Genomic DNA, 13,915 nt, shown 5'->3' with positions numbered 1-13,915 from the left:
GATGGTCTTGATCTCCTGAGCTCGTGATCCACCCACCTCAGCCTCCCAAAGTGCTGGGATTACAGGTGTGAGACACCGCGCCCAGAGAAAGATGGTTTTTTTGATAAATGATCTGGCAACAACCTGATAGCCATCTTAAAAAAATAGTACATCTATACCTGACCTTTTAAATCAGGAGAAATTCCAAATACATCAAAGGTTACAATATTAAAAATTGAATATAAAAAGTTCTAAAAGTTCTAAAAGAAAGCATAGGATTATTTTTCAGACTTTGAAGTAGGGAAAGCCTTTTTTTTAAAAAAAAAAAAAAAACATGCTCAAAATGTAAAATCCGTGAAAGAAAAGATTGATGAAGGTGACTATAATGGAAGTTTAGAAAATCTGCTTTGCAAAAAACAAAAAAAACTATAAGCAATATTAGAAAATGAAAGACAATCTGCAGGAAACATTGTGTCTCATATTAGACAAAGAGTAAACTCCCTAACAAACAAAGGGCTCCTAGAAATTGCCATAAATAAGGCCAGAATTCAATTTTTAAAAAATACCTAAAGATGTGGAATTGATTCGACTAAATCACCCTGCTTCTAACTTATCTGAATCCCCTGCTCACCCCACCCCACCACTCCACTCCTATTTATTCAGTGTCACACTACCCAGGAAATACACTAGCAAATTGTGCAGTTGAATAAAATCCACACTTTTCTTTAGATTCTTGCAACTGTATCATACGCAATAGTATCACTTTTTCTACATTTTGGTCAAATAAATTTTTACATAAACTACAAAAAAGATGTTGAATTGAAAGTTCATTAAAAATATAAAGAACTCTGAAAAGATGTTCAACCTTGCTCATATTGAGAGAAATAAAAATAAAAATTAGCTTAAGAATTATTTTTAACTATCAGATTGACAAAATCTCTTTAAAATTTGAGATTTTAAACAGGTACTCTTACACATCAGTGGGTGGAGTGTAAATCGGTCCACCACTATGGAGAAAAATTTAACTATCAGAAATTAGAAATTCAGACGTCCTTTGACTCATAATTCAAATTTTGGGCATTTATCCTATAGAGATCTTCTCACATGTGCAGGTTATTCACTACAGTGCTATGTGTGATGGTAAAAGTTAGAAAACCACCGACAGGTCTATTAGCATGGGACTTCTAGAGTGGCAGCCAGAGCTGAGGAGCAGGTTAGGGAATTGAGAATGAAGGCTGATAACACTTCAGAAGGCAGGAAAAAAATAAAGAGATTAAAACTGTGAAACATGATAAAAAATATGGAAGATAGATATAGAAGTGCCAATATCCAAAGGGTAGGGGTAAATTGAGTCCCAAAAGAAAAAGAGAAGAGGGAGAAAAAGAAATATTTGAATGAAAGCAAAGACGAATTTCCCAGACATAAAGACAAATGGAAAGGGCTCATAAAGTGCCAAACAGATAACAAAAGAAAAAGACACACCCAGATACATTACAGTGAACTTAAAACATTTAGGAGACAGAGAAAATTCTAAATGCTTGCAGAGAGCACTTACAAAGGAATAAGAATCAAATTGTCATCAAACTTCTCAAACACAACATTGGAAGCAATAGAAAAACAGAAATATTTTAAAGTATTGAAAATAAAAAATTTTGAAACAAATTTTTATCTCCAATTTTTCATTAAACCTAAGTATGTATTTAAAATGTGTTCAGGCATTTAGAGTATCAGGCTTACCACACAAAGATCAACAAAGACTCCCACTGAAAATACTTTCAGAGAAAGTACATAAAAAAGAAGAGCTACAGATTCAGAAGGATGATACAGGAGAAATAGGCAGAAAGCATCCTCAAATAAATCAGCAAGTGTTATCCTTGCCTTAGGAAGGAAGAAAAGTACAAATACACTCACTCTAAGACCAAAGAAAAGAAAAGAAAAATGCATATGTGGCAACCAAGAACTAAAATTTTAAATAATATCAACATGACAGGGATTAGGAGAGCAGGAAATAGAGACCAATGGTAACATGAACATCAAAATTACTTTTATTGTTAAGGGAAAATGTATATATTGATATGCTTAAGAAAATAAAAGAGGCAAATAAACATATATTTGGATATTAAATTAAGGCAATTGTCATAGAACATATAGTTATAACTTTTAAATCAACGAAACAGAATATATTTAATGGGAAAAAAGTAAATGTAAATATGAAGTTGGCAGAAATAATCACTAATATAACAGTAATTACAGAATATAAACGTGTTAAATCTAACAATTAAAAGGCTGGGACTCTCAGAGTTTGAAACAAAAACAGTATCCAACAATATGTGGTCTCCAGGAGAAATATAAACTAAAGAGACAATAGAATTAAAAATAAAATTCTAGCCTGTAATCCCAGCACTTTGGGATGTGAAGGCGGGTGGATTGCTCGAGGCCGGGAGTTCAAGATCAGCCTGGCAAACAAGATGAAACTCTGTCTGTATTAAAAATACAAAAATTAGCCAGGCATGATTGTGGGTGCCTGTACTCCCAGCTACTCAGGAGGCTGAGGCACGAGAATCGTTTGAACCTGGAAGACAGAGGTTGCAGTGAGCCAGGATTGTGCCACTGCACTGTAGCCTGGGTGACAGAGTGAGACTCTGTCTCAAAAAATTAAAATTAAATTAAATTAAAAATTCTGGAAATAGCCATAATACATAAAAGGAAAACAAAAACTTTTCCAAATCAGAATATAATTATCCCAAATTACTTTTTCACTCAGAGTCAGTTATCCAAGCCTTTGAGCATATTCAAATGTCCTCTGTGATAATGATAGAATTTGTGATGAAGCACTATTTAAGAGTACTTCAAGGTTGTCTGGGATTTTTTCTCTTTCAAGACATGGATGCCATTTGTAAGTTGATGCCAGTGCTTTAGTGATCTTACCAGAACTTGCAATCAGTGCAAGGTTTTCAGACAACAAACAGAAATCATGTTCCTTCTTCAAATAACTGTTAAATGGTTTGCTGATGGAATCTTCAAGGAGTCATACAACAATGAACTTAATTCACTTCTTAGTGAACTTATTCTTTAGCTGATCAGATGCATCAAAACAAATATGCTTAGTTAGTTAGTCTCCTAGACAACCATTCCAGATTCTTTGAGTTATTCTTTTTTTTTTTTTTTTTTTTTGAGACAGACTGTCACTCTGTTGCCCTGGCTGGAATGCAATGGTACAATCTTGGATCACTGCAATCTCTGCCTCCTGAGTTCAAGTGATTCTGCTGCCTCAGCCTCCCAAGTAGTTGGGATTACAGGCACCCACCACCATGCCCAGTTAATTTTTGTGTTATTAGTAGAGAGAGGGTTTCACCATGTTGGCCAGGCTGGTCTCGAACTCCTGACCTCAGGTCATCCACCCGCCTTGGCCTCCCAAAGTGCTACGAATACAGGCATGAGCCACCATGCCCAGCCTCTTTTAGTTATTCTGTCATCAGTTTATCTGATGCCTTATTTTCCTTTTTAGTACAAGCACATTAAGATATTCGGGGAAATAGCTTACACTATTATTGTTTATGGTTTAAAATTAAATATGGTGGCAACATTTGACCTTTGGTGGTTACGCATAGCATCAGAGTGATGTAATACTTTTCTAACTTGTGTTCATAATAAGCACTGTTAGCAATGGTTCTGTAAAAACTCAGGGTTTTATTAGTATTTCATTTTTTATTTCATAGCTTCATTTCCTTTCTCAATGGGATCATATGTTATTAGAAGTTAAGTAGCTTCAGATTAAAGTCAGCAACAAGTTTCTGACAAATTGATATTTGATACCTTGACTATAGTCCTGCATAACATATAAACAGGTCACACTAGCCTCTTGTTAATTTTCTGCCTACAACATAACTTTTCACTTCAATGCCAAATCATAAGCTTTTAAAGAAATTATAAACCGTAATTAAATTCAACACATCCAGTACCAAAAAATGCACATAACTCAATTGAAGTAATGCCAAAAAGAACAGTTATCATTATGTTCACATAAACACAGGCAATAACAACTAGGTCACATCTACTCCCTACCAGATAGCCGGTAAAAGAAACAACTCAATTTTATTTTAAAATTTTATTTTTCTTTGATAAGATCACTTAACATGAAATCACCATCTTAATACATGTAAACTGTACAATACAATGTTGTTGTTGTAGCTAATGTTGGTTTTTAGAGACAGGGTCTTGCTCTGTGGGCCAGGCTGGAGTACAGTGGCTGGATTATGGCTCAATAGGGCACAGTTAAGGATAGGTTACAATGTTGTATGGCAGACTTATTCATTTTGTTTAACTAGAACTTTATGCTCATTAATTAGCAACTTAGCAACTCAGTTTTAGAGATGCCAAAACGTTTAAAAATCTTGACTTAGAAACAATGAAATATGTTTCTAACATAATTTAGGATAAAATTTCCAGAATAATGATATTTAAACTACTTAAAAGAAATATAAAACATACATAACAACATCATGAAATTGTGTCCCCACTATTACAGCATCAAAATATATAAGATGACAACTGAAAATATTGTAGATATAAATAGAAGAATCAATAATTACAGTAGGATATTTTAACATACTACTTTAGAAACTTATGGATAAAACAGACCAAAAAATTAGCATGTGTATTAAGGCCTGATCACTATAATTAATAGATATATAAAGAACTCTAAACCTCCCAAAATAGGTAATACATATTAAATTAGGGCAATCACGGAACATGTACAGAAATTGACCATGCATTAGAATATAGGCAAAGCTCTCCTAAATTCCAAAGGATGAATTTCACACAAAGCACATTTCCTAAATATAATACAACTAAAGCAACAAAAGATACTTTGTTTTTTTTTTTTTTTGAGATGGAGTCTCACTCAGTTACCAGGCTGGAGTGCAGTGCCACTATCTCAGCTCACTTCTAGAAGAGATTAGCATTTGAAGCTGTGGACTGAGTGAAGATCTACTTTCACCAATGTGGATGAACATTTTCCTGTCTGTTGAGGATGTTATAGAACAAAGAAGTGAGAAAAGGGCAAATTTTCATCCTCTGTCCTTCTACTGGGACAACCCTTTTCTCCCACCCTTGAACATGGGAGTGCCTGGTTCTCAGGCCTTGGACCTGGGACCAAATGACACCGCCAGCTTTCCTGGTGCTCCAGCTTGTGTATGGGAGATTGTGGAACTTCTAGGCCTCCAAAATCACCAATTCCCGTACAAATCTCCTACAAAGAGATTTTTCTTTTATATTTTATTTTTATAGGAGACTATATTCTATGCAAAATATGTTCTATATTATGTTTTATAAAATATTCATCATCCATGGTTTCAAATAAATCCATTCCTATTAAAATGACACTTGTAGGTTAAGATGTCATTTCTTCTGGCTGTTTTCAATTTTTTTTTTGTCTTTAGTTTTAATAAGTTTAATGATGATGCGTCTTGGTATGGATTTCTTTGGGTTTATCTTGTTTGTGATTATCACAGTTTCTTGAATCTATACGTTTATATCTTTCATCGAAATGGGAATTATTTCTTCAAATATCCTTTCAACTCTTTCTTCTCTCCTTATTAGACTCTGATAGTATGGAACTCAGATTTTTTTTTTTTAATCTAGCAAGATCCCTGAGGCTCGCTTCATTTTTTACAGACTATTTTTTTTCTGTTATTCTTAATGATATTATTCACATTATGAGCAAGTGCTATTGATCTGTTCTCAAATTCACAGATTTTTTTTTTTTTTTTTGAGATGGGGTCTCACTCTGTCTCCCAGGCTGGAGTGCAGTGGTGCGATCTTGGCTCACTGTAAGCTCTGCCTCCCGGGTTCATGCCATTCTCCTGCCTCAGCCTCCCAAGTAGCTGGGACTGCAGGCACCCGCCACCATGCTCAGCTATTTTTTTTTTTTTTGTATTTTTAGTAGAGACGGGGTTTCACTGTGTTAGCCAGCATGGTCTCCATCTCCCAACCTCATGATCCACCCGCCTCAGCCTCCCAAAGTGCTGGGATTACAGGCGTGAGCCACCGCATCTGGCAAATTCACAGATTTTATCCTTTGTCATTTCCATTCTACTATTGAGCTCATCCAGCAAATTTTTAATTTCTCCTACCGTATTTTTACTTCTATAATTTACATTTGCTTCTTTTTTGTAACTTCTACTTTTTGATTATATTTTCTATTTTTTCGTTTGTAATTAATTTTTGAAGCATATTTATGATGGTTCCTGTAAAGTCCTTGCCAGAATATTTCAATACCTAATTTATCTCCAAGTTGATGTTATTCGATTGTCTTCTCTCATTCCAGTTGTTGCTTTCCTGGTTCTTGGTATGTTACTGTATTCTGGACATTTTGTTTCTTCTGTTAGGAGACTGATTTCTATTTAAATTTTCTATTGTAGCAAGGCAATCAACCTGTTAAGGCTTAGTATGTGGGTAATGACCTACTTTTGTGGACCATGGTTCCAATAACAGTTTAATTTTCAGAAACTTTGTGGTGTTATTTTTGCCTGTTTGGTTTAGCTGGTGCTGCTAGGCTCCTCATTGGTCCCTGCTGTTGCTGCCCAGGGGACTGAAGGTATTTCCCTAGGTTTGTTGGCCTGGTGTCACTCAATGGGGTAGGGAAGGCTCAGACTCACACACAAAAACAGAGGTTTTCTTAGCTGGGCCCTTATGGCAGGATCTCTTCTGCCTATAGGGCACAGAGAGTCTTCCCAGAGTAAGTACTTATGAAAGGATGCCCTCTGCCAGTGCCTTCTCCACCTGGCCTGCTATTTCTTGATGGGAGAGGGGAGTTTTCAGGCTGTGGAGGAGGTGAGCACTTCTCTTGCCTACTTATTGATGGTGGGATCCTGGTATATCTCCCTTGCAGGTGGTACACAGCTCTATGAAAGATCCTTAGGGGAGTCACTTGTCCAATGGTGTGAATCTCTGTGACAAACACGGGAGACTCACAAGACTCTTGAGGATGTTATACCAACAGAAACACTGCCAGCTTGGAAAGAAAAGACAGACGGAATACAAAATGAAAAAGGGCTGTTAGACTGCCGCCTCCACCCAAATTCTACAGGCAAGAAATGTGATGATAAAACTACACAGCTGTAAACATGTGATACCCTTCAAGAAAAAGGAAGGAAGACTCCAAGGGCAGAGCCACTAGCTCAGAGTCGGGGTCTGAGCCTTGAGTCACAGATAATTATACTCAAGCCTTGAAACAAAATGGAATGTGCTTGGCTTGATTTTGAAATTGATTGGGACTGGCAACTCCTTTTTCTTCCTCTTCTCTTTTTGAATGGAAATATCTATCACTGTTATCCCATGCCTGTCTCACCTTTGTATTTTGGGAGTAAATAACTTTTTTCTTGAATTTCCCAGGTTCACTGTTATCCCATGCCTGTCTCACCTTTGTATTTTGGGAGTAGATAATTTGTTTCTTGAATTTCCCAGGTTCACAGATGAAGAATTGTGCCTCAGGATGGATAACTTCCAGAGCCTTGGATGATGCAATTTGGCACTTTCGAGCTAATCTAAAAGTTAGATGAGATTTTGGACTTTGAGTTGCTACTTTAACGGGTTGATAAGCCTGGGAATCTTGGGGTGGAATGTACTTTGCATATGGAATAGATGTGTGTCTTTGGGTGCCAGAAGGCATTCTGTGGTAGGCAGATTAATGTCTCCCACAAAAATGTCTACCCCTAATCCTAGAACTCATGAATATGTTATGCTAATGGCAAAGGTTGCAAATAGAATTAAGGTGTTAATTAGTTGACTGTAAGATGGGGAGGTCATCTTGGATTCTGTAGTGTAATCACAAAATCCAGCGTCTTCACAATGGTTGTTATAAGTGAAAGGTGAAGGCAGTAGAGAGAAAGTAAGAGATGGAAGAATGAGCAGGACTCAACATGATGTGGCTGGCTTGGAGATGGAGGAAGGGGCCTCTATCCAAGGAGTGTGGGCAGACTCCAAAGCTGGAAATGACAAAGACATGGATTCCCTGCTACAGCTCCAAAGGGAATACAGCCCGGGAGACCTTGAGTTTTGCCCAGTGAAACCAGTTTGAGACCTCTGACCTCCACAACTCTAAGATAATAAGTGTGTAGTTACTTAACTTACTAAGTTTGTGGTAATTTCTTTCTAGCAACAACAGAAGACGAACACACCTGGTGCTGTAGGAGGGACTCCTGTAGTTCCAGGACAGGAATGAGGCTACCTTGGCTGCCTTCTGTCACTGTGTTGGGGATGGGAAACACTGGACCTGGATCACTGTCCTCCATCTGGTAAGGGGAAATAAGATTCCCTGCAGCTGCACTTCATCCTTCCCTGAGGCCCAAACCAGTTCACCTTCCTGTTAAAACCTACAAGAGTTCTTTTTTGGTTGCCCTTTGCATTATTCTAGCTGTGTGTAGGAGGAAGGTGCAAGGAAAACTAGTCTAAGCCATCTTGTTCTATCTGGAACTTTCCAATTTACTTTTATACATTCAGAACTATTACTGTTATTATTACTGATGGATTCAGCTAAAGCTTTCTAGAAATACCATATATTACCAGTGTTCTTCTATACCATTACTTCTTGTACCTTAGTTCTTTCTGGGTTCAATTTCCTTCTTCCTGAAATATAGTACATCTGTTAGTAGTTCTTTCAGCACATATCTATAAATGGTACATTCTCACTACCTTTTTTCTTTCTGTTTTGTTTTGTTTTTAATAGAGACAGGATTTTACCATGTTGCCCAGGCTGGTCTTGAACTCCTGGGCTCAAGCAATCCTCCCGCTTTGGCCTCCCAAAATGCTGGGATTACAGGCATGAGCCACTGTGCCCAGACAGTTCTCACTGTCTTGCTCTGAAATGTTTTTCTCTTTCCCTGCTTTTTAAACGATCATTTACATAATATAGAATGCTATGTTCACACTGGCTCCTCTCACTACTGTGCAAATATAATTTTCCATCTTCTGTTGCCTGTTATTGTCATGGATAAGTCTGCTGAAGACAAACCGCATTCTTTCATAAATGGTCTCCTGTTTCTCCATTATCGATTTTGTGATTTTCTGTTGGCAAGGAAGACAGCAGGACATCCTTGGGAGAGACTACTCATTATCCCCCTATATCGACTTCTCCTGTTTTCCTTTTAATAACAGAGCCCTCTACATTTTAGCTAGGCATGGGACTGCCTAGCCAAGGACTACTTTTTTCTCAGCCTACATGGTGTGGCCACATGACTATGTTTAGGCCAGAAGAAGGTGATGTGAATCACGTGTGCAACTCTGGGTCATGGCTTCCACAGGGCCTGTCTGTCTTTTCCTACACATTCCCTCTTCCTACTTTCCAGGTCATGGTCCTCCAGCTGCAACTGTGTGGACTAGAGAGGCACTGACAGAATGGCACAGTGATGAGACAGGTAGGACTCCGGAAACTTGGACCTCTGGCCCTTCTGCCAATCCAGACTTTAACAAGAGAGAAAACCAAACTTCTTTATTTTTTAAGTTACTGTTATTTTGATCTTTGCTAAAGCAGCCAAACCAATATCTTACCTTATACAGCAGCAATCTTGCCCACTACACACCAGTGGAGGAGTTAGGTGGCCATGGCCCCTTTCCCTAGAACACACACCTGCACACACACACACACATGCACATACACATACACAGATTTTACATTTTAGAATGCAATCATGTAATTCATAATGTTTTTCAACTTGCTTTTTTGCTCAACAATATATCTTACTAGTTATTCCATTTAGAAAATATTTATGCTTTTCATTCCTTTTAGTAACTGCATATTTTAGAAAATGTATGCATTACAATTTATGTAACCATTTTCCATTAATTAGTATTCAGGTTTTTTAAAAAAATGTTATCTCATGTAATGATAGGATGAAAATCCTTCTGTATTTATTTTTGAACTTGTATGACTATTTCTATAGATTAGACATCTAGAAATGATACTATCTGGCAAAAGATATGTATTTTTAAAACTTCAATGTTATTTTAGATGGATTACCCCCTCCAAAACAAGTGTGCTCATTGATGCTTCTCCCAAAGGCACAATGTGCACTCCATCCTTATCAAGACTCAATACTATCAATGTGAGTGAAAAACACTGTGACATTTCTGTTTTCATAATAACTTACGACATTTGTCTCTATCATAAATTTATAAATCATTTGTGTTTTTGTGTGCTTTTTCTGTTCAACTCCTTTGCCCATTTTTCTATTTTTCTCTTCTATGGTGTTTGCCTTGTTCTTATTAATTTGTGGAAGCCTTGGAATATTAGAGTTATTACATTTTTTTTGAGACACAGTCTAGCTCTGTCACCCAGGCTGGAGTGTAGTGGTACGATCTCAGTTCACCACAAACTCCACCTCCTGGGTTCAAGCAATCCTCCTCCATCAGCCTCCTAAATAGATGGGATTACAAGCATGCACCACCATGCCCTGTTAATTTTAGTATTTTTAGTGGAGACATGGTTTCACCATGTTGGCCAGGCTGGTCTTTAACTCCTGACCTCAAGTGATTCATCTGCCTTGGCCTCCAAAAGTGCTGATATTACAAGCATGAACCCCTGCACCCAGCCAAGAGTTATTAAATTTTTTAAATGCCTATGTTGTAAGTATTTTCTCTAGTCTATCTCTATCATTTCTCTTTGAAATATGTGGTCTCTCTCACCACACAAAACACTCACAATTTTAGGAACTGAGATAGTTTACTTCCTATTGATTTCCTCAGAATTGACAACCCTTTCTGTAAAGAGCCAGAGGGTAAATATTTCAGGCTTTGCACCCACATGGTCTCTGTCACAACTCAACTCTGCCATTACAAAGTGAAGGCAGCCATGAACAACAGGTTCATCAATGGGCATGGCCTTGATCAATAACATTAATAACATTCACAAACACAGGCTATGGGAGGACTTGGCCTTAGGGCTGATCACGCACTCAATGATTGCCAACCCATGGTCCAAGCTGGGCACCATGCCCAGTGTTGTGGAAGGAAGGGGTGGTGTTGTCAGCACAAACATAGAATCCCAAAAAATCTTAAGGCAGCTCTTCAGGTTCAAGGGATATAATGTCCAACCTGTGCAGAGTCCACATGGTGGGAGATGCAGGAGGACTCCCCATGGTGGAGAGCCTTGGTCTGGGCTCTCAAGCCCCTGCAGGCACCCCTCAGGTGGTGGAGTCTGCACTTCCCCTGCAGCTACTCTGTCTTTACAACCTCTTGGCTCCTCTTCTACACCCTAAGCTCCAGCCTCCTGCCTGGCCCTCTCAGGTGTACTCTATTCCTTCAGGGCCAGCTGCTGGATAGGGTTGGGGATGGCACTGTTTCTTAGTGGGGGAAGAGGGGGTTCTGCCCAAGGTGGCCTTGCCTGAGGCCTCTTGACATTCCATGTACCAATTTTCCCTTTGTTAATATTTATTTATTTATTGTACATGAATAAGTTTATTAGTGGTGATTTCTAAGATTTTGGTGCACTCATCACCCACGTAGTGTGTCCCCAGTATGTAGACTTTTATCCCTCATCCACCCTCACCCTTTCCCTTGTGTCCCCAAGGTCCATTGTATTATTTTTATGCCTTTGCATCCTAATAGCTTAGCCTCACTTATGTGTGAGAACATATGATGTTTGGTTTTCCATTCCTGTGTTAACTTCACTTATAATAACGGTCTCTAACTCCATCCAGGTTGTTGTGAATACCATTATTTTGTTCCTTTTTATGGCTGAGTAGTATTCCATGGTATATATACATATATATAATATTTTCTTTATCCATTCATTGATTGATGGACATTTGAGCTAGTTCCACATTTTGTAATTGCAAATTGTACTGCTATAAATATGTGTGTGCAAGTATCTTTTTCATATAATGACTTATTTTCCTCTGGATAGATACCTAGGAGTGGTATTGCTGGATCAAATGTTAGATCTACTTTTAGCTCTTTCAGGAATCTCCACAGTGTTTCCTATAGTGGTTGTACTAGATTACATTCCTACCAACAGTGTAAGTGTTCCCTTTTCACCATATGCAAGCCAACATCTATTTTTTGATTTTTTGATTATGGTCATTCTTGTAGGAGTAAGGTGGTATCATATTGTGGTTTTAATTTGTATTTCCCTTATAATTAGTGATATTGAGCATTTTCATATGCTTTTTGGCCATTTGTATATCTTCTTTTGAGAATTGTCTATTCATGTCATTTGCCCAATTTTGGTTTTTTTTTTTCTGTTTGTTTTTGTGTTTCCTGCTGATTTGTTTGATATTGTTTTGGTTATCAGTCCTTGGTCAGAAGTATAGAGTGTGAAGATTTTCTCCCACTCTGTGGGTTTTCTGTTTATTCTACTGGTTATTTCTTCTGCTGTGCAGAAGCTTTTTAGTTTAATTCAGTCTCATTATTTATCTTTGTTTTTGTTGCATTTGCTTTTGGGTTTTTGGTCATGAAGTCTATGCCTAAGCCAATGTCTAGAAGGGTTTTTCCAATGTTATCTTCTAGAATTTTTATGGTTTCAGGTCTTGGATTTAAGCCTTTGATCCATCTTGAGTTGATTTTTGTATAAGGTGAGACATGAAGATCCAGTTTCATTTGGCTTCATGTGGCTTGCCAGTTATCCCAGCACCATTTGTTGAATAGGATGTCCTTTCCCCACTTTATGTTTTTGCTTGTTTTGTCAAAGATCAGTTGATGTAAGTATTTGACTGTATTTCTGGGTTCTGTATTCTGTTCCATTGGTCTGTGTGCCTATTTTTAAGCCAGCACCATACTGTTTGGTAACTATAGTTTTGTAGTATAGTTTGCAGTCAGGTAATGTGATGCCTCCAGATTTGTTTGTTTGTTTGTTTGTTTAGTCCTGCTTTGGCTCTGTGGGGTCTTTTTTGGTTTCATTTGAATTATATATAGAATTTTTTTCTAGTTCTGTGAAGAACAGTGATGGTATTTTGGTGGGAATTGAATCAAATCTATAGATTACTTTTGACAATATGGTTATTTTCATAATATTGATCCTACCCATTCATATGCATCAGATGTGTTTCCATTTGTGTGTCACCTATGATATCTTTCAGCAGTGTTTTGTAGTTTTCCTTGTAGAGTTCTTTCACCTCCTTGGTTAGGTATAGCCCTAGATTTCTTATTTTTATTTTTTGCAGCTATTGTAAAAGGGATTGAGTTCTTGATTTGATGTTCAGCTTGGTTTCTGTTGGTATATAACAGAGCTATTGATTTCTTTACATTAATTTTGTATGCTGAAATTTTGCTGAATTCATTTACCAGTTCTAGGAACTTTTTGGATGAGCCCTTAGGGTTTTCTAGGTATATAATCATGTCATCAGCATATAGTGACACTTTGATGTCCTCTTTACCAATTTGGATGCCCTTTATTCCTTTCTCTTGTTTGAATGTTCTGGGTAGGACTTCCAGTACTATGTTGAATAGATTGGTAAGAATGGGCATCCTTATTTTATTTCAGTTCTCAGAGGGAATGCTTCCAACTTTTTCCCATTCAGTATTATGTTTGTTGTGGGCTTGTCATAGACGGCTTTTATTACAGTGAGGTATGCCCTGTATGTGGATTTTGCTGAGGGTTTTAATCATAAAGGGATGCTGGATGTTGTCAAATGCTTTTTCTGTGTGTATTGAGATGATCATGTGATGTTTGTTTTTAATTCTCTTTATGTGTTGTATCACATTTATTGACTTGCATATATTAAACCATCCCTGCATCCCTGGTATGCATTTGAAACCTACTTGATCATGGTGAATTATCTTTTTGATATGCTGTTGGATTCAGATAGCTAGTATTTTGTTGAGGATTTTCACATCTATGCTCATCAGGGATATTGATCTGTAGTTTTCTTTTTTTGTTATTTCCTTTCTGGTTTTGGTATTAGGGTGATACTGGCTTCATAGAATGATTTAGGGAGGATTC

This window comes from Pongo pygmaeus, chromosome Y (assembly GCF_028885625.2).
Source record: "Pongo pygmaeus isolate AG05252 chromosome Y, NHGRI_mPonPyg2-v2.0_pri, whole genome shotgun sequence".
NCBI classification, from domain to species: Eukaryota; Metazoa; Chordata; class Mammalia; order Primates; family Hominidae; genus Pongo; species Pongo pygmaeus.
This window is presented reverse-complemented; position numbering follows the sequence as displayed.